General features: G+C 43.9%; 1 protein-coding gene across 19 annotated transcripts in view; it reads left to right on the plus strand.

Annotated features, from left to right (window-relative positions):
• The first annotated feature begins 1718 nt into the window (after positions 1 to 1718).
• LIN54 (lin-54 DREAM MuvB core complex component) overlaps positions 1719 to 24181 on the plus strand; it is an 87733-nt gene continuing 65270 nt past the window's right edge. For 10 of the 19 annotated variants that reach the window (XM_074039813.1, XM_065545051.1, XM_074039823.1 and 7 more), the window contains exon 1: positions 3851 to 4190. The gene's annotated coding sequence lies outside the window, so the exon portion shown is untranslated. Of the gene's footprint in view, positions 1880 to 3850; positions 4191 to 24181 lie in introns of those variants that run through there. The other 9 variants (XM_065545052.1, XM_005554913.4, XM_074039821.1 and 6 more) reach the window with 1 other exon arrangement.

Below are 24181 nucleotides of genomic sequence, written 5' to 3' on the forward strand. Positions count from 1 at the left end.
CCCCATGTTGGCCAGGCTGGTCTCAAACTCCTGACCTCAGGTGATCCACCTGCCTCAGCCTCCCAAAGCGCTGGGATTACAGGTGTGAGCCACTGCGCCTGGTCTGATAACATCTTAATTCTTTTTATTTAAAAAAAAATTATTTTGTAGAGATGGAATCTCACTACGTTGCCCAGGCTGGTCTCAAACTCCTGGCCTCAACCCATCCTCCTGCTTCGGTCTCCCAGAGTCCTGCGATTACAGGTGTGAGCCACAGCACCAGATCAATAACATCTAAATAATCAATTTTCCCTTCATAACAAAATCATAGTGAGAAAGGAAGTTTCCCTTCTCTTTTTTGGGCACTGTTTGTCTTGGGTTTTAGTATGAGAGTTATGCTGCCTTGTGGAATAAACTGGGAAAGGGTCTCCCTTTTTTGAGATTTGTTTGGTCTCTCTAAAATCTAGCCAGTTTTGGGTACCCCATCGCACTCTCTTCTTCCTTCCAGTGGTGCGCCAACAGTACCATCAATCATTTTACCATGAGGATTTCTCACACTAGCTCTCAAGGTTCCTCATAAAGTGGGCTCACAATGCTGATCTCCAACAAAGCCTTTGTGTCTTTCAACTTTATCACTTTCCTTGCACATGTCACAGACCTTACCATTTTCAAGGCTTTGCTAATTTCATGACATCTGCCTTGTTAAATCCTGACTATTAGTGTTTGGGCTGGTACTGGGTGTTGATTATGGCACAAGGGAACTAACATTTTAGGCAGAGACAGTGTACCTGCTTAGCACCCTTCATTTTATTTAATCATCAGAATTCTGGGAAGTTTTGTTATTTTTATTTGCTGGATAGGAAAATAAACGTTATACACTAATAAACGGAGGTGCCACTAAATACCAGTACCGCTTGATTCCAAAGTGATTGCTGCCTCCACTAGTTTCACCTCCTCCATTGTGTTCTCTAGGTAGTCTCTGATGCTGACCTGTATGTCCTCCGTGCTCCATTAGCAAATTATACACTGTACCGCACCATCTTACATTTACACTCTTGTATTTTCTATTTTTTCATATCTGTAGTGCTTGTCTCACACACAGCAGTTAATAATCTCTCAGAATAATTTTTCTTTTTCCCCTCAGAATGATCTCTCAGCGTCTGGTCATCCGACTCCGTATTTGGATATCATATAAATCGCGGGAAAAAATAAAAGGTGATTAAATACAAATAATTTTGACTGTGTTAGTCTTAGCTGTGTGTTGCAAGAAAAAAACAAAAGGTCTCTTTCAAAATAAGTTTAACTCTCAATGATCTCCCTGGGGCTTTTTAGCGACCCCTGCAAAATTAGTGCCTAAAAACACAGTGACTTGGCATTTGTGACTACTGATCACCTCCTCACTCAAGCACATCAAACAGCGGGATATCCTGGAAGTCGCACCTACAGCTCACACTTCCTAACAAGGAAAGCTAGACGAAGGGACGGTCTTTCCCAACAGCAGCGCGATGCGGGTCCTCCCCCCACCAGCTTCAGTGGGATGGAACATTCCGTGCGATCGCTTTGACCGGGCGCCACTCGGAGTCACGTGGAGCTGTAGCGCCCCGGCGGAGCCGGGCGGAATAACGCGGGCTCCGGTTGCCAAGGGGAGGGGCGAGGCACCGCGGAAGAGGCGGAGCGAAGGAAGCCGGCCGTGGGGCGGGGTGCTGAGCGCAGGGGCGGGCAGAGAGGGGCGCGCGGGCGGGGAGGGCCCGGCGTATTATGGGATGCGGCGGTGGAATGGCGCTGGGCGCGTGATTTTGAACAAACCCTGGTCTGTGTCTCGGAGGCGCCGCCGCCGCCGCTGCTGCTGGGAGCCCAGGGAGCGCCGCGCGACCAGGAGGCGGCGGCGCCGCCGGCTTTGGTGAGTGTCAGCCGCCGGGATGGGAGCTACTGGGCGGGCGGGCGGGAAGGGGGAACCGGCCCCCGCTGCGAGTGGCTGCGCGGGCGGAGAGCGCTGGACCGCTCCCTCCGGGAGCCCGGGCCGGTGGGCCTTGGCGGGGAGCGGGAACCCGCCAGCGGGGTCAGCCGCGCCCCTTCCCTGGGCTGCGGGGGGCGGAGGATCCTCGGGGCTCCGTCTCTTCCCGCCGGCTCCCGGGAGGGTGGCTGTCACCCGGCAGGGCCAGCGCTCGGCCAGCCGCCTGCCTGGCGATCTGGAGGAAGGGCTCCCGCGGCTGTTGACACGCACACTGCGCGACCCAACAAGCCGGCCGTGGCTGCCCTGGGTTTCTGGGAACCGGTTTTGCTGCTGTGTCATTTTGTGCCAGTCCCTCCTCTCCCTACTGCCCGCCGCCGCGTTCTTCCTATGCCCCTTTGTATAGGCTCTTGTTCGTGCGTGTCCGTTTTCCTCGCGAAGCCCACCAGCCAAATGTCATAATGTTCCCGAGGTGCACGGGGGAAGGGAGCGGGCCGGGACTTAGCTTGGACAGCAACGGTAAACAACCAAGCAGAGTGCGGATGGACGGGGCCGTCAGTAGGGAAATGAAGTTTAAAGATGAAGTAACTGATAACACTTTACACTCTCAGCATCTGGCAGTCTGCATATAAAAACAGCAATTGGGGTGGGTGGTAAACAGCCCTTGTTGAAGGCTGAATCTACCGACTTTTATATGGAGTTGCCATTGAAACAAGGTAGGGAAATGAAATGACTTTTTCAACTTCAACCTTAATCTTCTTACACTAACTTAGACAGTAGAGTGGCCCTGTTCGCAGCCTTGAAATTCAGTTTGCCCAGAGCTTATATTGTAGTTGAATGATAAAGAATTAAGTTTTTGGTTGGTTAACTCTTTTTGAAATTGACAAAGGCAGCCAGTTTCCTTTTTTTTTTTTTTTTTTTTTTTAAAGTGTTGGTCTCAGAAGAAGCCTTGCAGCTTATGTTTTGTTATTTTTTAAATGATTAAGAATTACCTCTGTTCTCTTTTGGTTACTTATTCAACTGACTGATGACAGGAGCTGGTAACTCTTACTTACCTAGTAGGTAACTCTAGGGTCTTGTTCTGAAGCAAGCTGTTTATTTTCACTGTATTGAACAAATATATCAGCAGCAGATGGTTTTTTTTTTTTTTTTTTAATTTGATGACTTAGATCCTAAAAACATTTGGCAAATACTTTTAGCTTAGAGTTATATTTTCAATATTTTAGAAATTGATCATTCATGAATGTTTCTACAATTAGTTCAATACATTTTAAATCTAGTTGCGCTTTGACGTCTTAAACCGATGACAGATTGGAAGTCACAGTGTTCATGGACAGAAATGACCAGATAAAATTAAGTTGGAGAGGAAGACAGCTCAGAACTTTATTTTTTAAAATGAAGTGTTTTGACCAGCTCACCTGCATGAGGATTGCTGCCTGTAATTGACAAAGGTGTCAAAGGTCGAACATGCATATGGAAATAGCTCATCCTGTCAAAGTAGTTCCGCAGGTGGGGTAAAATGTCAAAGTTGGTGAATGACATTAAGGGTCTTCACAGTGTTTTTGGTACCTGAGATAGCCACAGTGAATAAAACGCATTCCACCATCTCTCTCAAGTTGCTGCTCTGAAAATAAAAGAGTTTGGGTTCTTTATTGTCCTTATGCCACCCTCCGCATGGCTTTTGGTCTTGCAAACAAAAATATGCCGGACTTGGGACCCCGCAGGTGGCGCGACTTCCTTTGGCGTCCCTGCGGGGGCCCGTGCTCCGCCCGGGGGTGAAAGGTCTCGGCGTAGCCGGTGTGCACTTGCACGGCCCTTGTGCGTTTGAAGGTTGGCGGGGCGGCGGGAGGCTTCCCCGGATATGTGGGTGTGCGCCTCCCGGGAGGGGCGGGCGGGGAGGGGAGGAGGAAGGGGGAGGTTACTGGTGGTGGCGGCGGCGGCGGCGGCCCGGGCTCCGGCTGTCGGGGAAGCTGCTGAGCTGTGATGGTGATGACGAGGTGAAAATGGCGGATCTTTCGAAATACAATCCCGGCCCCTGACATACCAGAGGCGGCGGCGGCGGCGACGTCGCCACCCCGGCTCCCTTCTCGGGCCCCGGGTACCCTGAAGCGCTCCAGTTTGGACAAACTGGGAAAGGAAGCTGTTGGCCAGAGCTATCGTGCACGGGCAAAACAAGCCCCGCCGGGGCTCGGGATTGCCCAGGACCTTCTGGAGCCCCCACCTCGGAGCCCGAGGGAGGAGAAAGCGGCAGCCGCTGGAGGTAGAGGAGGAGGGGGTACCCGAGGGCTTCTCTGTCTGGAGATCTCTTTATTTGGGGGGATGGGGGTGGGTGGGGAAAGAACTGCGCTGTGGATCAAGGAATGACTTGTCCGGAGTGCGAAGAATCAGTAGCCTCGTCATGACATCAACATTATTCTTTGAGTGTTAAGAGGGCTCCAGTTTGCTCTTATACCTAAGGCTGCTGCTGAGGCCTAGAGGAACCGCTAGCACTTAGCATGATTTCCTGATACAATTTTTAAAACAGCCACTCTGGCGGTTGTTGCTTTGATGGTGTTCAGCAGTTCTTGGGGTTGTATGTTTCTTTAGGGAGGCAGAGCATTGGCATTTTATTCTGCATTTAAGGTCTGTGTCTTAGATCCTAGTCTGTAACTTGTTGGGGTGTGGATGTTCACATTTTATAGAATAGGGACCAGTTTTGTAAGAATTAGAAAAAAAATTTTTAATGCTCTGTTATCCATAGAGTAACCTCTTTGCCCCTGCCATTTGGCAAATAACAATTGAGATACTGTCAGTCATATTTTATACCCATGCTTTTCAGGGAAGTTCTTCTCTATACCCACCCTCCTGCCCCCGCCACTCTAGTTCATGAATTCAGAGAGTAAAGTTATGAAAAATTTTGCGGTAGATTTTATAATGCAAATGAAACACAGCTTTAGGAGCTCTCTTTTGGTCCTGAGTTTTACCTTCATTGTTAGGGAGAGTTGTGATGGCGTGACGCAAGCATTTGTTTTGAGTACATTAAGTTGGTAAAGATAAATTGAGACCTCTGTTATTTCTAAATGCTGGAGTGTTTAGCCTAGCCCTTTGTTTAGAGAGCTGTATTGATTGATTATAACAGCCACTGTTTTATTAGGTTATCTAAAGACCCATGTAAGTTTTAGGTTATGCTGAAAGATCCCTAAGGAGTCTGTGTCCTTGCACACAACACTAGTGTTACGGAAAAGTTATATGTGAAACAAATGTTTAGGCTGGGCAAAAAAATTTTTGTTTGTTAATTTGGACCCTATGCTTTTCCCCAAGCTTTTTTGAGTCAATGACATTGAGTGTATAATGAACAGAGAGATTAGTATTTGAGGAATGCCCATGGGTAATGTTTATGATTAGCCCTAAATTTCCTTATTCAAATTGTCTTCAGAGAGTATATGTGATATTATTTCCTTATTCAAATTGTCTACAGAGAGTATATGTGAACACACTATGCCATAGTGTGTCATTTATCACAAATTTTGTAGTGTACTTAGAGGGGAAAAATTTTGTGTGAATGGATGTGTATAGTTTGGATGTCTGGCTTTCACTTACTAGAAGAATAAGAGACCCAAAAAATTTTTTAGGACAAATACCTGAGAGGTACTCAGAAGATTTAATGATAATGATAATGATTATTTTTTAAAAATAATTTGTCTGATGCTGTATTATTCAGTAGGTATTTGGTTTTGTCTTTTTAAAATTACAGTTTTTATGTTGCAGTTATTTAACCCATGCCTTATAGCTGCTGACTTAGTAGCAAGACTAAGAATTTTAAAAGTAATTAAAATAGGGGGATTAAAAAGCTTTTTCATTGACTTTCTTTTAATCACAGAGGGCTATTGTCTCTTTGTGATTCTTTGTGATTGTCTTTAAAGACCAGTTTTCATATTGTCCTGGTTAGAACAATTGTGTATTAATAATTAAAAATGTGTTAGAAAGAAATGAAGCAAGAATTATACCACCAGAGATAGTCCAGTGTTCATTTTTGGGGGGAAGAGTATTATAGATTTTCACTACTTTTTCTTTTTTTTTTTTATTTCGAGACAGAGTTTCGCTGTGTTGCCCTGGCTAGAGGGCAGTGGTGAGATCTCAGCTCACTGCAAGCTCCGCCTCCCGGGTTCAGCCATTCTCCTGCCTCAGCCTCCTGAGTAGCTGGGACTACAGGCGACCACGACTGCACCTGGCTAATTTTTTGTATTTTTAGTAGAGATGGTGTTTCACCATGTTAGCCAGGATGGTCTCGATCTCCTCACCTCATGATCCACCTGCCTCGGCCTCCCAAAGTGCTGGGATTACAGGCGTGAGCCACCGCGCCTGGCCGATTTTCACTGCTTTTTCAAACATTATTATTGGGTGTCTATTATGTGTCATATAGTATGCTAGGGATAGTGGATAAAATAACCTCAATATCATTACCTCAGGGAACTTACAGTTTAAGAATCACTGGAGGTGAAGTTGGAAGGATCTATTCAGTGGGGCCTTGCTGCAAAAGGCCTTAAGAGTTACAGAAAATGTAACTTAGTGTAGGAGAATGACAACCTCAGAGATATACTTCAGAAGATAAATCGTGTACATATAGCTTTTATGTAGAATGCATTACAGGTGAGAGGAGATGGAGGTAAAAACACCATAGTAGGCTTCAGGATTTAGAGATTTAGACACGATTGGTTACAGGCAGATAGTCATGGTGAAGGTGTAATCTGCATAATATATGACAGATTAATATTTCTATGGAAAGAAGAGATGTCAACGACCATACAATCGTAAGCCCTGGTGTTTGATAGAATTTTTTTTTTTTTTTTTTTTTAATGAGATGGGGTCTTACTCTGTCACCCAGGTGAGGGTGCAGTGGATCTCAGCTCACTGCAACCTCTGCCTCCCAGGCTCAAGAGATACTCCCACCTCAGCCTCATGAGTAGCTGGGACCACAGGCATGGGCCACCACGCTCGGCTAATTTTTTGTATTTTTGGTAGAGATAGGGTTTCACCATGTTGGCCAGGCTGGTCTCAAACTCCTGAGCTCAGGCTATCTACCTGACTCACCCTCCCAAAGTGCTGGAATTACAGGCGTTAGCTACCACGTCCGGCCATTTGGTAGACTATTGAATGCTGTAAAACAATAGGGAAATCAGAAGGAGAAGCTAATTTAGATAAACAGGAAAATAACTTTGAGTTACAGCATACCTCATAACTATCTTCACAGTAACCCTGTAAGTAAACTGAAGCTCAGAGATGTTATTATTGACTCGGATTACGTGATAAGCAACTAGGAGAGCCATGATTTGGAAACAGATCTTTTCTGATTTTGAATCTCCATGTTTTTTCCATCATGTTAATCATAAGCATGAATAATATAGAGTTCCCTTTTTTATTTTTATATATTTGTTCAGTTTTATAGGCTGTGTTATTCTCATTCTTGGGTACAATGCCTATCCCTTGAGTATGTGAATAAATGAATAGCATTTATTTGTTATTTCACTCAATTATGTAATCTTTTTTTAAAATTTATTTTTATGTATTTATTTTTTGAGACGGAGTCTCATTCTGTTGCCCAGGCTGGAGGGTAGTGGTGTGATCTCTGCTCACTGCAGCCTCCACCTCCTGGGTTCAAGCGATTCTCTTGCCTCAGCCTCTTGAGTAGCTGGGATTACAGGCACCCGCCACCATGCCCGGCTACTTTTTGTATTTTTACTAGAGATGGGGTTTCACCATGTTGGCCAGGCTGGTCTTGAACTCCTGACCTAAGGTGATCCACCAACCTCAGCCTCCCAAAGTGGTAGGATGTGAGCCATCATGCCTGGCCCATTTCTTTTTTTTATTATGGTGTTAATTCACACCCTTTGAAATACATTGTGAAATTCATGTAATTATCGTGTAGCAAAGACTTTATGGAAAGTAAGTTACAAAGTTAAGGAAGCTCACCTAAATAGAATGGGAGTAGTGCAGCAGATACTTCATATACATTTAAATATGAGTGGCAGAAGCTCAAATTTAAATACTATATACTTGAACATAGACTTTAAAGGTATGTGACTAATTTGGAATTCACCTTTTTTTCCAGCTTTTATTTTAGGTTCAAGGGGTACATGTGCAGTTCTGTTACCTGGGTATATTGCATGATGCTGAGGTTTGCAGTATGAATGGTCCTGTCACCCAGGCACTGAGCATAGTATCCAATAGTTTTTCTTTTATTCTTTTTTTTTTTTTTTTTTTTTTTTGAGATGGAGTCTCGCTCTGTCGATTGCAGTGGTGCAATCTTGGCTCACTGTAACTTCTGCCTCCCAGGTCCGAGCTATTCTCCTGTCTCAGCCTCCGGAGTAGCTGGGACTACAGGTGCATGCCATCACGTCTGGCTAATTTTTTGTATTTTTAGTAGAGGTGGGGTTTCACCATGTTAGCTGGGATGATCCTGATCTCCTGACCTCGTGATCCACCCGCCTCAGCCTCCCAAAGTGCTGGGGTTACAGGTGTGAGCCACTGTGCCCAGCCAATAGTTTTTCAACCCTTGACCCCCTCCCTATGTCCCCAGTAGTCCTCAGTTTCCATTGTTGCCATCTTTATGTTCATGAGTACCCAATGTTTAGCTCCCACTTATAAGTGAGAATTTGTGGTATTTAGTTTTCTGTTTCTATGTTAATTTGCTTAGGATAATGGCCTCCAGCTACATCCATGTTGCTGCAAAGGACGTGGTTTCTTTCTTTTTTTTTTTTTTTTTTTTTTTTTTACGGTGTCTTGCTCTGTCTCCCAGGCTGGAGTGCAGTGGCGCGATCTCGGCTCACTGCAAGCTCCGCCTCCCAGGTTCAGGCCGTTCTCCTGCCTCAGCCTCCCTAGTAGCTGGGACTACAGGCGCCCGCCACCAGGCCCGGCTAATTTTTTTTGTATTTTTAGTAGAGATGGGGTTTCACCGTGTTAGCCAGGATGGTCTTGATCTCCTGACCTCGTGATCCACCTGCCTCAGCCTCCCAAAGTGCTGGGATTACAGGCATGAGCCACCGCACCCGGCGGTTTCTTTAATTTTTATGGCTACGTAGTATTTCATATTGTATATGTACCACATTTTCCTTATCTAGTCACCATTGATGGGCACCCAGCTTGATTCCATGTCTTTGATGTTGTGAGTAGTGCTGCGATGACCATGCAGGTGCATGTGTCTTTCTGGCGTAAACATTTATTTTCTTTTAGGTATGTACCCAGTAATGTGATTGCTGGGTCAAATGGTAGTTCTCTTTCAAATTCTTTGAGAAGTCACCAAGCTGCTTTTCTACAGTGGCTGAACTAATTTACATTTTCACCAACAGTGTGTAAGTGTTCCCACGACCTCTCCAGCATCTATTTTTTGACTTTTTTTTTTCTGAGATGGAGTCTCACCCTGTTGCCCAGGCTGGCGTGCAGTGGTGTGATTTCAACTCACTGCAACCTCTGCCTCCCGTGTTCAAGTGATTGTCCTAGCTCAGCCCCCTGAGTAGTTGGGACTACAGGTGCGCTCCACCATGCCCAGCTAATTTTTGTAGAGGCGGGCTTTCCCCATGTTGGCCAGGCTGTTCGCAAACTCCTGGCCTCAAGTGATCCGCCTGCCTTAGTCCTCCAAAGTGTTGGGATTACAAGCGTGAGTCACCATGCCTGGACCCTGTTTTTTGATTTTTTAATAATAGCGATTTACAGATCCCTTTTAAAGGAAACAAAAATTGTGAATCCCCAGTATTTTATTAAAATATTTACTAACTTATTTTATTAAAATATTAAAATATTTACTTTCTAAGCTAGATATAAATATATAAAACCAGTATAAATCAAAAGTAAATTTATAGGCCAGGTGCGATGGCTCATGCCTGTAATCCCAGCACTTTGGGAGGCCAAGGTGAGCTGATCATCTGAGGTCAGGAGTTCGAGACCAGCCTGGCCAACATGGCAAAACCTCATCTCTACTAAAAGATACAAACATGAACTGGGCGTGGTGGTGGGTTCCTGTACGAAAATGCCAGCTACTTCGGAGGCTGAGGCGGGAGAATCGTTTGAACCTGGAAGGCAGAGGTTGCAGAGAGCTGAGATTGTGCCACTGCACTCCAGCCTGGGCGACAGAGCCAGACTCTGTCTCAAAAACAAATGAACAAAAAGTAAATTTATGAATCTAGTATAAACAAAACTGTAAAACCAATGTAAAATAATTAAACTTAGGTGATGTTGTTTTGCTTAAACAGTCTTTAGGTCAGGCACAGTGGCTCACACCTGTAATCCCAGCACTTTAGGAGTCCAAAATGGGGGGAAAACTTGTGTCCACAAGTTCAAGACCAGCCTGGGCGACGTAGCAAGACCTTGTCTCTACAACAAATATAAAGAAAATTGGCCAGAGTGTGATGGCTTGTGCCTGTTCTGTAGTCCCAGCTACTCGGGAGGCTGAGGTGGGAGGATCACTTGAGCCTGGGTGTCCAAGACTGCAGTGAGCCATGATCTTGGCGTTGCACTGTAGCCTGATGACAGAGCAAGACAGTCTTAATACAAAACAAAACAAAAATATATTTTCTTTCCATAGTGAGTATACTAGGTTCTGCCTTAGTGCAGATGTGCAGTTTCTTTCTTTTTCTTCCTTTCCTGTCCTGTGCTGTCCTTTCCTGTCCAGTTTCCGACAGAGTCTCACTCTGTCACCCACACTGGAGTACAGTGGCGCGATCTTGGCTCGCTGCAACCTCTGCCTCCCAGGTTCAAGCGATTTTCCTGCCGCAGCCTCCCAAGTAGCTGGGACTACAGGCGCCCGCCACCATGCCTGGCTAATTTTTTTGTATTTTTAGTAGAGACGGGGTTTCACTATATTGGCCAGGCTGGTCTCGAACTCCTGACCTCGCAATCTGTCTCCCTCAGCCTCTGCAAGTGCTGGGATTGCAGGTGTGAGCCACTGCACCCGGCCTGTTTTCTACATACTCTATATCCTATGATGACTCAATTTCTACGCCACTCTTCTGTGTTTGAATGCTGCAAGGCTTTCCTTCTTAAATCTCAGGTTAAGTGGTTTGGCTTTTATTTGGCATAAATATGTCATTTATTTTATAAGTCCATTTTGTGCCTTTTTCTTTAGCTCATATGAATTATTGTACATTGATTTTGGATGTGATGTGGTTATTCAAATGATCCAGAATGTACTTTATAAAAATACTATTGAAATGAAAATACAAACCTTTCTTTTTTTAAAAAAATTTAGGCTGGGTGCGGTAGCTCACGCCTATAATTCCAGCACTCTGTGAGGCCGAGGTGGGTGGATGGCTTGAGCTCAGGAGTTTGAGACTAGCCTGGGCAATATGGCGAGACCCTGTCTCTAGAAAAACGAGACAAATTAGCTAGTTGTGGTGGCGCACACCTGTAGTCCCAGCTACTCCAGTGGCTGAGGTGGGAGGATAACTTGAGCCCCCAGGTGGAGGTTGCTATAAGCCAAGATTGCGCCACTGCATTCCAGCCTGGGCAACAGAGTGAGACTCTGTCTCAAAAAAAAATTTATGTATTTAATTTGTTTTTTTCATGGAACACTTCACAAATTTGCATGTCGTCCTTGCACAGGGGCCATACCAGTCTTCTCTGGGAAATACAAACCTTTCAAACCTTCATCAGAACTCATGGGTTATAGTCTACTGCTCCCAGTTTAGTTTGAGAAATGTAGTTCTATAACTGGTTTTTTAGTTGATGTTTGATTTTAGAAATAAAAGCTAAAATCTGGCCAAGCGAGGTGGCTTACACCTTTAATCCCAGCACTTTGGGAGACCGAGGTGGGTGGATCATTAGAGGTCAGGAGTGCAAGACCAGCCTGGCCAACATGGTGAAATCCCATGTCTACTAAAAATACAAAAAATCAATCTAGCGTGGTGGCATACATCTGTAATCCCAGCTATTCAGGCGGCTGAGGCGGGAGAATCACTGAAACTTGGGAGGCGGAGGTTGCAGTGAGCAGAGATCGTGCCACTGCACTACAACCTGGGTGACAGAGCAAGACTCCATCTCACACACAAAAAGAAAAGCTAAAATCTAAGTGGTATAGTTAACCAGTTAATGCTGGTAGTAAGCTCTAGGTACAAAAAATACAGTTGACCCTTGAACAACATGGGAATTAGGGACACCAACCCCAAGCAGTCATATCCACATCCACATATGACTTTTGAATCCCCAAAAACTTGTTGTCCAAGCCTTACTGATAACATAGTTGATTAACACATATTTTATGTATTTATTACGTAGCATATTATTACAATAAAGTATGCTAGAGAAAAAATGTTATTACAAAAACTGTAAGGGAGAGAAAATATAGTTACTGTTCATGAACTGAAGTGGATCGAGGAAGAGCAGCAATGGGTCTTGCTGTCTGGAGTGTCAGAGGCAGAAGAGGTGGAGAAGGTAGATGAGGAGACAGGAGAGGCAGGGACACTTGATGTAACTTTATGGAAATACATTGTAATTTCTGTCTGACTTTTTTTCCCTCCCTCCCTCCTCCCCTCCCTGCCTCCCTCCCTCCCTCCTTCCCTCCCTTCCTCCCTCCCTTCCTCCCTCCTTCCCTCCCTTCCTTCCTCCCCTCCTCCCTTCCTTCCTTCTATTCCTCCTTCCTTCTCTCCTTCCTTCCTTCCTCCCTCACCTTCACTTTTTTTTTTTTTTTTTAAAGAGGTGATGTCTTGCTATGTTGCTGGTCTTGAATTCCGCCTGGGCTCAGGCGATCCTCCTGCCTCAGTCTCCCAAGTAGCTGGGATTAAAGGTGTGCACCACTGTGCTTGATTTCTCTAACAATATTTCCCTATGGTAGCAAGCCTTTTTTCACTGTTTGCTTTAGCTTCATTGTGTGTATCGTAGAAGGGTCCACGTCAAAAGCAGTCTTGAATAATGCCAATCGTCTACTGTCAATTTGTTTTCTGTGCTTCTTCTACATCTTCTTTCTCATTGTCTGGCACTAGTTCAGAAGCAGTCATCTCCATCAAGTTGTCCCCCGTTAATTCCTCTGGTATGGTATCTGTTAGCTCTTGAATTTCTCCAAGATCCTTTCTTTTTCTTTTTCTTTTCTTTTCGGCAGGATTTCACTCCTGCTCAGGCTGGAGTGAAGTGGTGTGATCATAGCTCACAGCATCCTTGACCTCCTGGGCTCAAGTGATCCTTCCACCTCAGCCTCCTGAGTAGCTGGGACTACAGGTGCACACCACCACATCTGGCTAACTTTTAAATTTTTTGTAGAGTTGGGGTCTCACTAGGTTGCCCAGGTTGCTCTCAAACTGCTGGGCTCAAGTGATCCCCTCACCTTGGCCTCCCGAAGTGTTGGGATTACCGGCATGAGCCACTGTGCCTTACCCAAGACGCATATCTTGAAACCCTTCACCTCTCACCATTTTTGTCATATCCACAATTTATTTCATGATTTTCTTCATTGGTTATGTTGTAAATCCTGTGAAGTCGTGCACAATGTCTAGAGGCAGTTTTCTCTGTAAGAATTTATTGCTTTTGGGCCGGGCCTGGAGGCTTTGCCTGTAATCCCAGCACTTTGGGAGGCCAAGGTGGGCGGATCACCTGAGGTTAGGAGTTTGAGCCCAGCCTGGCCAACATGGCAGAACCCTGTCTCTACTAAAAATACAAAAATTAGCTGGGTGTGGTGGCGTGTGCCTTTAATCCCAGCTATTTGGGAGGCTGAGGCAGGAGAATCAGTTGAACCTGGGAGGCAGAGGTTGCAGTGAGCCGAGATTCAGATTGTGCCACTGCACTTCACCCTGGGGGACAAAGTGAGACTCCATCTACAAAAAAACAAAACAAAACAAAAAAAGAATTTATTGCCTTGGGCTTGATGGCTTTCATGGCTTTGTCTATAACAATGACGGCATCTTCAGTGGTGTAATCCTTTCTGATTTTCATAATGTTCTCTCAACTGGGTTATCTTCCATAGACTTGATGTTCATTCCATAGAGTACCATATATAATGAGCCTTAAAGGGCCTTAGAGGCCAAATTAAAGATGCTGTATTTGGGGGCAAGTAGACCATGTTGATGCCTTCGGTGTTGAACACATGGTGTTCTGAGTGGCTGGGAGCATTGTCCAATATCAAAGGAATTTTAAAAGGCAGTTCCTTACTGGCAAGGTACTTCTGTCTCCAGGGACAAAACACTGATGGACCCAATCCAGAAAAAGAGTTCTCATTGTCCAGGCCTTCTTGTTGTACATTTGAAAGAGTGGCAACTGGTGTTTATCCTTTCCCTTCAAGGCTCAGGGTTTAGCAGCTTAATAGATAAGGGCAGTTCTGATCATGAACCCAACTACATTTGCACAAAACAATAGACTTAGCCTATCCTTTCCTGCCTTAAAAATTCTGGTGCTGCCTTCTCTTCCTTACTAATAAATGTCTTTTATGGCATTCTTTTCCAGAATAAGGCACTTTCATCCGCATCGAAAACCTGTTTGGGCTGGGCATGGTGGCTCATACCTGTAATCCTAGCACTTTGGAGAGCTGAGGCAGGAGGATCACTTGAGCCTAGGAGTTCGAGACCAGCCTGGGCAACATAATGAGACCCTATCTCTATAAAAATTTTAAAAATTTAGCCAGATGTGGTGGCATGCACCTGTGGTCCCAGCTACTCAGGAGGCTGAGGTATGAGGATCACTTGAGCCCAGGAGGTCAAGGCTGCAGTAAGCTCTGATTATGCCACTGCACTCCAGTCTGGGTGACAGAATGAGACCCTGTCTCAAAAAACAACAAAACAAAAAACCTGTTTGGGCATATATCCATTCTCCTCAATGATTTTCTTAATGGCATCTGGGAATTCTTGGTCACCAGAAGCTGCTTCTCCTGTTTTCTTGACCTTTTTTTTGTTTTGTTTTGTTTTGAGACAGTCTCACTCTATCACCTAGGCTGGAGTGCAGTGGTGCAATCTCAGCTCACTAGAGCCTCCACCTCCCGGGTTCAAGCTATTCTCCCACCTCTGCCTCCCAAGTAGCTGGGACCACAGGCACGTACCACCATACACAGCCAATTTTTGTATTTTTTGGTAGAGATGGGGTTTTACCGTATTGGCCAGGCTGGTCTAAAACTCCTGATCTCAAATGATCTGCCTGCCTCATCCTCCCAAAGTGCTGGGATTATAGGCATGAGCCAAATCCCAGCACTTTGGCCACACCTGGCCAAAGGCTGCATTTTCAATGTTAGACAAAAAAATATTTTGCTAAAAGTGCAAGGTTTTTGTATCTGCTGGTGCAACTGCAGTGATGTCCTAACAGATTTCCTTTTTTATAATGGTCTTTACACTGGATTCATTTATCTTGAAATGTTGGGCAACTGCAGCTGTAGACCTCAATCTATAGTACATATCAAGCAGTTAAATTTTTGCTTGTAATGTCATACTTTTCTCTGCTTCTTGGGAGCACTTCCAGCATCATTAGTGGCACTTCATATGGGTCTCCTAGTGTTATTCAAGTTTTACAGTATTGCACTAAGCACGATGAAAAATATGGGAGATCACCTTTTACTGCAATACACAATTTACTGGAGGGAGGAACTGCTTATGTGGAAACAGACAATTAGTGGCAACATTTGAGCTCACCACAGTAACAACAGGAGGTGGCTACAAAAATGTTACAATAGTATAGTATGTACTACAGTTACTTTTTTGTGGTTTTGATTTAATAGTGCATCTTTGTTTACATTTCTCTCCACTGCAAATGATACAATGTGTTTGTGTGGGTAAGTTTTTATACATTTTAACTTTTTATAATTTATATATTTTATGGTAGTAAATTAAAAAACAATGTTTACATATGTTTTATGCATTCATGACATATCAAACTTTTTCTTAAATCTTTTTGATATTTCTAAGTGGTGACATGGTTCATCAGCAAGTTTTTTCAAATTGCCACAAATTTCCAAAAAATATTTAATATATTTATGGAAAAAAAATGTGTGTAAGTGGACCCTGTTGTTCAAAGGTCAACTAAACACTCAGATTCTCTTTCTTGTCTTGTCTTGTCTTGTCTTTTCTTGTCTTTTCTTTGAGACAGAGTCTCACACTGTTGCCAGAGTTGGAGTGCAGTGCCGCTATCTCTGCTCACTGCACCCTCCACCTCCTGGGTTCAAGCAATTCTCCTGCCTTAGCCTCCTGAGTAGCCAGGACTACAGGCATGCAGCACCACGCCCAGCTGATTTTTGTAGTTTTAGTGGAGACGTGGTTTCACTATGTTGGCCAGGCTGGTCTTGAACTCCTGACCTTCTGAGATTACACTTTCCTCCTGTCTCAGCCTCTCGAGTAGCTAGGACTTTAGACATGCTCCACCATGCCCGGCTAATTGTTAAAAATTATTTTTTTGTAGAGAAGAGGATCTTACCATGTTATGCCCAGGCTGGTCTCCAACTCCTGGACTTAAGCAGTCCTCTTGCCTCGGCCTCCCAGAGTGTTGGGATTACAGTTGTGAGCCACTGAACCCGGCCCAGAGCTTTTCTTGTTAGAAGTTAGGACTTTGCTCCTAGTTCAAAGGGCGAGTCCCACTCCTGTAATTTTCAGTGTCTTTTAACAGGACAGGTAAAAATCTATGTTCTTCTGACAACAGAACTTCAAAATATATGAAGCAAAAATGTGCAGAAGAGGAGACATGGACAAATCCACCATCATATTTGGGAATTTTAACAGCTTAAAAATTTATTAAGGATATCAAGGATCTGAATAACACTATAAACCAGCTTTTGCTAACTGACATAAATAGAATACTACCCTCAGCAACTATTAAGAAAAAAATGTTCTTGGCCAGGTGCGGTGGCTCTCGCCTGTAATCCCAGCACTTCGGGAGGCTGAGGAGGGCGGATTGCCTGAGTTCAGGAGTTCAAGACCAGTCTGGCCAACATGGCAAAACCCCGTCTACTAAAAATACAAAAAAAGTAACTGGGCATGGTGCCATGCACCTGTAATCCCAGCTGCTTGGGAGGCTGAGGCAGTGGAATTGTGTGAACCAGGGAGATGGAGGTTGCAGTCAGCCCAGATTGCATCACTGCACTCCAGCCTGGGTGACAGAGTGAGACTCTGTCTCAAAAAAAACCCCAAAAAACTAAAAAAAAGTAAAAATTCTTTTCAAATGCACAAGGAACATTCACCAAGAGAGAATATACTGAGTCAAAATATAAGTCTCTAATTTCAAATGAGAATGTTGCAGAGTATTATGTTCTCTGACAATACTATAATTAAATTAGTAATCAATAATAATAGCATAGCTAGAAAATCTCCAAGTGCTTGGGAATTAAATGGCACACTTTATTAACCATGTGTCAGATGAAATCACAAGCAATATTAGAAAACATTTGAAGTGAATGATAATAAAAACATATTGAGGCCGGGCGTGGTGGCTCACGCCTGTAATCCCAGCACTTTGGTGGGAGGCCGAGGCAGGCAGATCACGAGGTCAGGAGATCGAGACCATCCTGGCTAACACGGTGAAACCCCGTCTCTACTAAAAATACAAAAAATTAGCCGGGTGTGGTGGTGGGCGCCTGTAGTCCCAGCTACTTGGGAGGCTGAGGCAGGAGAATGGCGTGAACCCGGAAGGCAGAGCTTGCAGTGAGCTGAGATCGTGCCACTGCACTCCAGCCTGGGCAACAGAGCGAGACTCCATCTCAAAAAAAAAAATAAATAAATAAAATAAAATAAAAAATAAATAAAAACATATTGAAATTAATGGAATACATCTAAAGCAGCTTTGGGGAAAAGTTTTCATATTAAAGGCTTACTATAAAAAAGAAGAAAGTTTTAAAATCAATCAATCATTTAAACGAGGAGTTGACAGACTTTTTCTGTAAAGGTCCAGGTAGCAAATATTTGAGGCTTTGTAAGTCATGTAAGTCTGTCACATATTCTCCCTCACCCCAACCATTTAAAAATGTAAATATCAGGCCGGGCGCAGTGGCTCATGCCTGTAATCCCAGCACTTTGGGAGGCTGAGGCGGGTGGATCAGTTGAGATCAGAAGTTCAAGACCAGCCTGACCAACATGGTGAAACCCCATCTCTACTAAAAATACAAAAGTAGCCAGCATGGTGGCATGCGCCTCTAATCCCAGCTACTTGGGAGGCTGAGGCAGGAGAGTCACTTGAACCCGGGGCGCAGAGGTTGCAGTGAGCCAAGATCGCACCACTGCACTCCAGCCTGGGTGACAGAGCAAGGCTCTGTCTCAAAAACAAACAAACAAACAACCATTCTTAGGTGGGAAGCAATATATAAAGACCATTGTCATGATTTAGTAGTTTGATGAACACTGATCTGTGCTTCCTTCTTGAGATTCTAGGTGGGTAGGCGCAGTGGCTCACCCCTGTAATCCCAGCACTTTGGGAGGCCGAGGCAGGCGGATCACCTGAGGTGTGGAGTTTGAGACCAGCTTGACCAACATGGAGAAACCCTGTCTCTACTAAAAATACAAAAAATTAGCCAGGCGTGGTGGCACATGCCTATAATCCCAGCTACTTGGGAGGCTGAGGCAGGAGACTCGCTTGAACCCGGGTGGCGGAGGTTGTGGTGAGCCGAGATTGCGCCGTTGCACTTCAGCCTGGGCAACAAGAATGAAACTCCATCTCAAAAAAAAAAAAAAAAAAAAAAAAAACACAGATTCTGGGAAAAGAAGAATAAATCAAACAGAAGGAAAGAGGTAAAAATAATAGTTAATTAAATAAAAAATGGGCCAGGCACAGTGGTGCATGCTGAGAGGCCAAGCCGGGCAGATCACTTGAGCTCAGGAGTTTGAGACCAGCCTAGGCAACGTGGTGAAACCTCATTTCTACAAAACAAAAGCCAGGCATTGTGGTGCATGCCTGTGGTCCCAGCTACTTGCAGGGCTGCGGCAGGAGGATTGCTTGAGCCTGGGAATTTGATGCTTCAGTGAAACATGTTCATGCCACTGTGTCGTGGTTTGCTTGCTGCAGCCTCCAAGTCAAGGGAGTGTGAGCTAGGACTACAAGCAGGCCCTACCACACCCAGCTAATTTTTATCTTTATTTTGTTGAGGTGGGGTCTTGATATGTTGTCCAGACTGGTCTCAAACCTGTGGCCACAAGTGAGCCATCTTAACCTCTCAAAGTTCTGAGATTACAGGTGTGAGCCACCATGCCTGGTCCAAAAATGGTTCTTTGTAAAGGTCAATAAAATGGATAAATCTCTAGCTAATCAAGAATGAAAGGAGAGAAGACAATTTACCACTATGAGGAATGAAGAGAGGACATTTCTACAGATCCTGCAGATATTAAAAGAATATTACATGTAATTTTATGCTAATACATTTGGCAGCTTAGAGGAAATAGACAAATTCCTTCAAAGACACAAACTATCAAATATCCCAGGTTACTTGGGAAGAAAGATATCTGAATAGCCCTGCATCTGCTAAAGAGAGTGAATTTATATTTAAAAACCTTCCCACAAGGAAGCTTTATATCTAGATGGTTTTACTGGTGAATTTTAGCAAATATTTAAGGAGGAAATAGAGACAATTCTGTGCAAACTTTTCCTGAAAAATAAGAACACACTCCCATTCATTTTATTAGCTAGCATTGTCTCCAGGCAGACACTATAAAATGAAAACTACAGATCAATATCACTCATGAACATAACAAAAATGTTTAACAAAATATTAGCACAATGTGATTTAGCAATATATATATAAATTATAAGATGTGATCAAGTGGGGTTTATATCAGGAATGCTAAATTAATGTAATCAAAAATTAATATAATTCACAGACTAAAAGAAAAGCCATACGATTCACTAGTTACAGAAAAAGCATATGATAGAATTAAACATCCTTTTATGATTTTTTAAAAAACCTCATTAAATTGGGAAAGAAGTAAACTTTCTCAACCTGGTAAAGAAAATCTGTGGAAACCTATAACTAACAGATAAAATTAGGAACAGGGCAAGGATGTCTGCTGTCACCACTTTTAGTCAACATTTTACTGGAGGTCCCAGCAAGGTGTAGTAAGGGAAAAGAAATATAAAACATGCAGATTGGAAAGGAGGAAATAAAGATGTTACAGACAACATGGACTGTATTTGTAGAAATTCGTAAGGAATCTATACTGAAAAACTATCAGAATTAACAAGTGAGTTTAGCTGGGTTGTAGGATACATGCACAGTATACAAAAATCAATTTTATTTGTACATACTCGTAAACAATTGGAAAACGGAAAAAAGCGCCATTTATAACAGCATCAAAAAACCATGAAATACTTAAGGATAAATTTAACAAAATACGTATAAGACCTATATACTTAAAGTGCACAACATTGCTAACATAAATAAGATATAGTTATTTGGGAGACAATTCTCCATGGGTTTTTTTTTTTTTTTTTTTTTCCCTTAAGAGACAGGCTCTCACTGTGTTGCCCAGGCTGCAGTACAGTGGTGCACTGCAGCCTTGAACTTCTGGCATCAAGCAATCCTCCCATTTCATTCTCCTGAATAGCTGGGACTACAGGTGCACGCCATTGCACCTGGCTTTTCCATGGGTCCTTGCATTTCTGTACCTCTTACCAGTGAGGCAGTGACAGCCCTTTTGTTTTAAATGATCTTTTCAATGATATCGTATAGCAAACAGCCTAGGATGATACAGCATCTCCCTCTGTAGCAAAGGGCAGATTTGCTTATTGTCCAGTATAATAAAGATAATATCTGCCTCTGGGCAAAGAGCAGGTTTGCTTTGGGTTCCCTGGCTGGGCGCGGTGGCACACGTCTGTAATCCCAGCACTTTGGGAGGCCGAGGCGGGCGGATCACGAGGTCAGGAGATCGAGACCATCCTGGCTAACATAGTGAAACCCTGCCTCTACTAAAAATACAAAAAATTAGCCGGGCGTGGTGGCGGGCGCCGGTAGTCCCAGCTACTCAGGAGGCTGAGGCAGGAGAATGGCATGAACCTGGGAGGCAGAGCTTGCAGTGAGCGGAGATCGCGCCACTGCATTCCAGCATGGGCAACTGAGAGAGACTCTGTCTCAAAACAACAACAACAAAAAAAGATTTGGGTTCCCTAAGCTCAGGGTTCCTCAGCTATGATGCAAACCTACTGCATGTGCGGCATCTACCTGGACCCCCCTGTGTCTTCCCTGCGGGACTTGGGGGATATGGGGGAACTGATATACACATGATGCTCATGTTTCTTGCTGTACTGTGGGTCAACAGTCCTTTTGTCTCTGACACAGGACTACTGTGTCTTCTGCCGGTATCCATGGAAGAGTACTAGGCTACTTTATTAGCTTTTTTTTTTTTTTTTTTTTTTTTGAGACGGAGTCTCGCTGTGTCGCCCAGGCTGGAGTGCAGTGGCCGGATCTCAGCTCACTGCAAGCTCTGCCTCCCGGGTTTTTACGCCATTCTCCTGCCTCAGCCTCCCGAGTAGCCGGGACTACAGGCGCCCGCCACCTCGCCCGGCTAGTTTTTTGTATTTTTTTAGTAGAGACGGGGTTTCACCGTGTTAGCCAGGATGGTCTCGAACTCCTGACCTCGTGATCCGCCCGTCTCGGCCTCCCAAAGTGCTGGGATTACAGGCTTGAGCCACCGCGCCCGGCCTACTTTATTAGCTTTCAAAGAGAGTAGGAAGTCTCAGACCTCTCACAGTTCTTGATAGTTTTGGCCATGAGGATGGGGTACTGACAGGCATGGCATTCTGAAAGAGGAAGGATGAGAGCCTCTTGAGCTAGGTTAGGAGATATAAAAATTCTCTCTGGCATCTGTTAGTGAATGGTCTTACCCAGGTGGTGGGCAAGGGCAGTGGGGATAGGGAGAGTGAAAGTCCTCCACTGTTCTACCTGTTAATGAATAATTTAGAGGCTTAGTTGAGAGGCAGGATTGAAACATACCACCTGAATGGTGCTTTGGTTGTTGTACACTCAACTTCATGGCCCCTGCTCTGCTGAAAGGCAGTGTGGCTATAGCTGCTGAGTTAAGGAGCCCTCAAAGCAGAACATATGGTGTCCACAATAGGGATATAGAGCTTTTAGGTGGATTCAAAACCTTAGAAGTTTGGTTGAGCTGCAAGGGTTAATGCTTGAAAATGAAAGTAAATGCAAGCTTTGCTTATTGCTGTGGAGCCACAGTCTTGCTCTGTGGCCTGACCTCTCCCTCCTCCTACTCTTTAATTTCAGGTGCTTTAAAGAGAAAGATTAAAAGGGGTTGGGCTGATGTCTGTGTGTCCTTAGGGGGACCAAAGACCATACCCATATGTCTAAATATGCTGGAAGAACTTCAGGGAGAGGAAGGAGTCAAACTTTTATGGTTCTGTTGGATATAGGAACTAAATCATCATTCGGTGGGGATGGAGTATCCAGATTCAACTCTTGGGATTTGGGGAAGAAAGCTAGTGTGACATTGTGAGTGGAGCCCTTTGTTGTGTGTTGTTGTGATTATCATTGCCGATGTATATTTGATGTTGATATTTTTACATGCTTGTGCCGTGAATGCCCATAAGTGCCAGAGGGAATTCTTTGATCAGGAAGAGTCACATAAAGAAGTGCTAGTAGTTTGGGGTCCCAAAACCCTAGTGAGTCCTTTAAGATGTTATAAGTGACGGGTAACTTTGCAGTACATGTAACGAATTCATCCAATTAAGTAAGACTGTAAACCCGTTTTTTTTTTTTTCCCTTGAGACAGAGTCTCGCTCTGTCTCCCAGGCTGGAGTGCAGTGATGCGATCTTGGCTCACTGCAAGCTCCGCTTCCCGGGTTCACACCATTCTCCTGCCTCAGCCTCCAGAGTAGCCAGGACTACGGGCGCCCGCCACCACGCCCGGCTAATTTTTTGTATTTTTAGTTGAGACAGGGTTTCACCATGTTAGCCAGGATGATCTCGATCTCCTGACCTCATGGTCCGCCCGCTTCGGCCTCCCAAAGTGCTGGGATTACAGGCATGAGCCACCACACCCGGCCAAACCAGGTATTTTTAAAAGAAAAAAAAAAATGACAGAGACTTTAACAGGAACTTGTCAAAGGAAGATATACAGATAGACAATATGCACATGAACAGAGGCTAGAGTCATTAATCATCTGGGAATTGCAAATTAAAAACACAATGAGATATCACTTCACATACACTAGAACGGCTGGAGTTAAAAAGACCAACAGAAGACTGACAATACCAATTGTTGGTGAGGCTGTGGAGCAGCTGGAACTCTCATACATTGCTGGTGGGTGTATAAAACGCTACAGTTAAGTTGGGAAATAGTTTAGCAGTTTCATGCAAAATTAAAAATAAACTTACCATGTGATTCACCTAGAAGGAATTGCAAGATCTCCTTTTAGATATTTACTCAAAAGAAATGAAAAATATATTTTCAGAAAAAACTTGAACCTAAATATTTATAGCAGTTTATAGTAGAATTATTCATCATAGTTCCAAACTGGAAACAGTCCAAATGTCCATTAACAGATGAATGCATATACAAATTGTCATTGATTTATACAATGGAATATTACTCAGCAGTAAAAAGGAGTGGAACTACTAATAAGTAAAACAATGCAGATAAATCTCAAACGCATGCTGAGAGAAAAAACTCATACTATATGATTGCTTTATGTCGTAAGTACATATATTATTCAATTTATATGAATTTCTGGGATGAGCAAAAACACAAAACTAATCTTTAGTGATAGAACAGACCCACTTTTCAAAAGAAGACAAATGTGGCCAAAAAACATGAAAAAAAGCTCGACATCGTTTCATTGATCATCAGAGAAATGCCAATCAAAACCATAATGAGATACCATCTCATGCCAGTCAGAATGGCAATTATTAAAAAGTCAGGAAACAATAGATGCTGGCGAGGCTGTGGAGAAATAGGAACACTTTTAACTGTTTGTGAGAATGTAAATTAGTTCAACCATTGTGGAAGACAGTGTGGTGATTCCTCAAGGATCTAGAACCAGAAATACCATTTGACCCAGCAGTCCCATTACTGGGTATGTACCCAAAGGAATATAAATCATTCTGCTCTAAAGACACGTTCACACGTATGTTTATTGCAGCACTATTCACAATAGCAAAGACTTGGAACCAACCCAGATGTCCATCAGTGATAGACTGGATAAATAAAATGTGGCACATATACACCATGGAATACTATGCAGCCATATAAAGGAGTGCAATCATGTCCTTTGCAGGGACATGGATGAAGCTGGAAGCCATTATCCTCAGCAAACTCACACAGAAACAGAAAACCAAACACCGCATGTTCTCACTCCTAAGTGGAAGTTGAACAATGAGAACACATGGACACA

The sequence above is a fragment of the Macaca fascicularis genome, chromosome 5 (assembly GCF_037993035.2).
Source record: "Macaca fascicularis isolate 582-1 chromosome 5, T2T-MFA8v1.1".
NCBI classification, from domain to species: domain Eukaryota; kingdom Metazoa; phylum Chordata; class Mammalia; order Primates; family Cercopithecidae; genus Macaca; species Macaca fascicularis.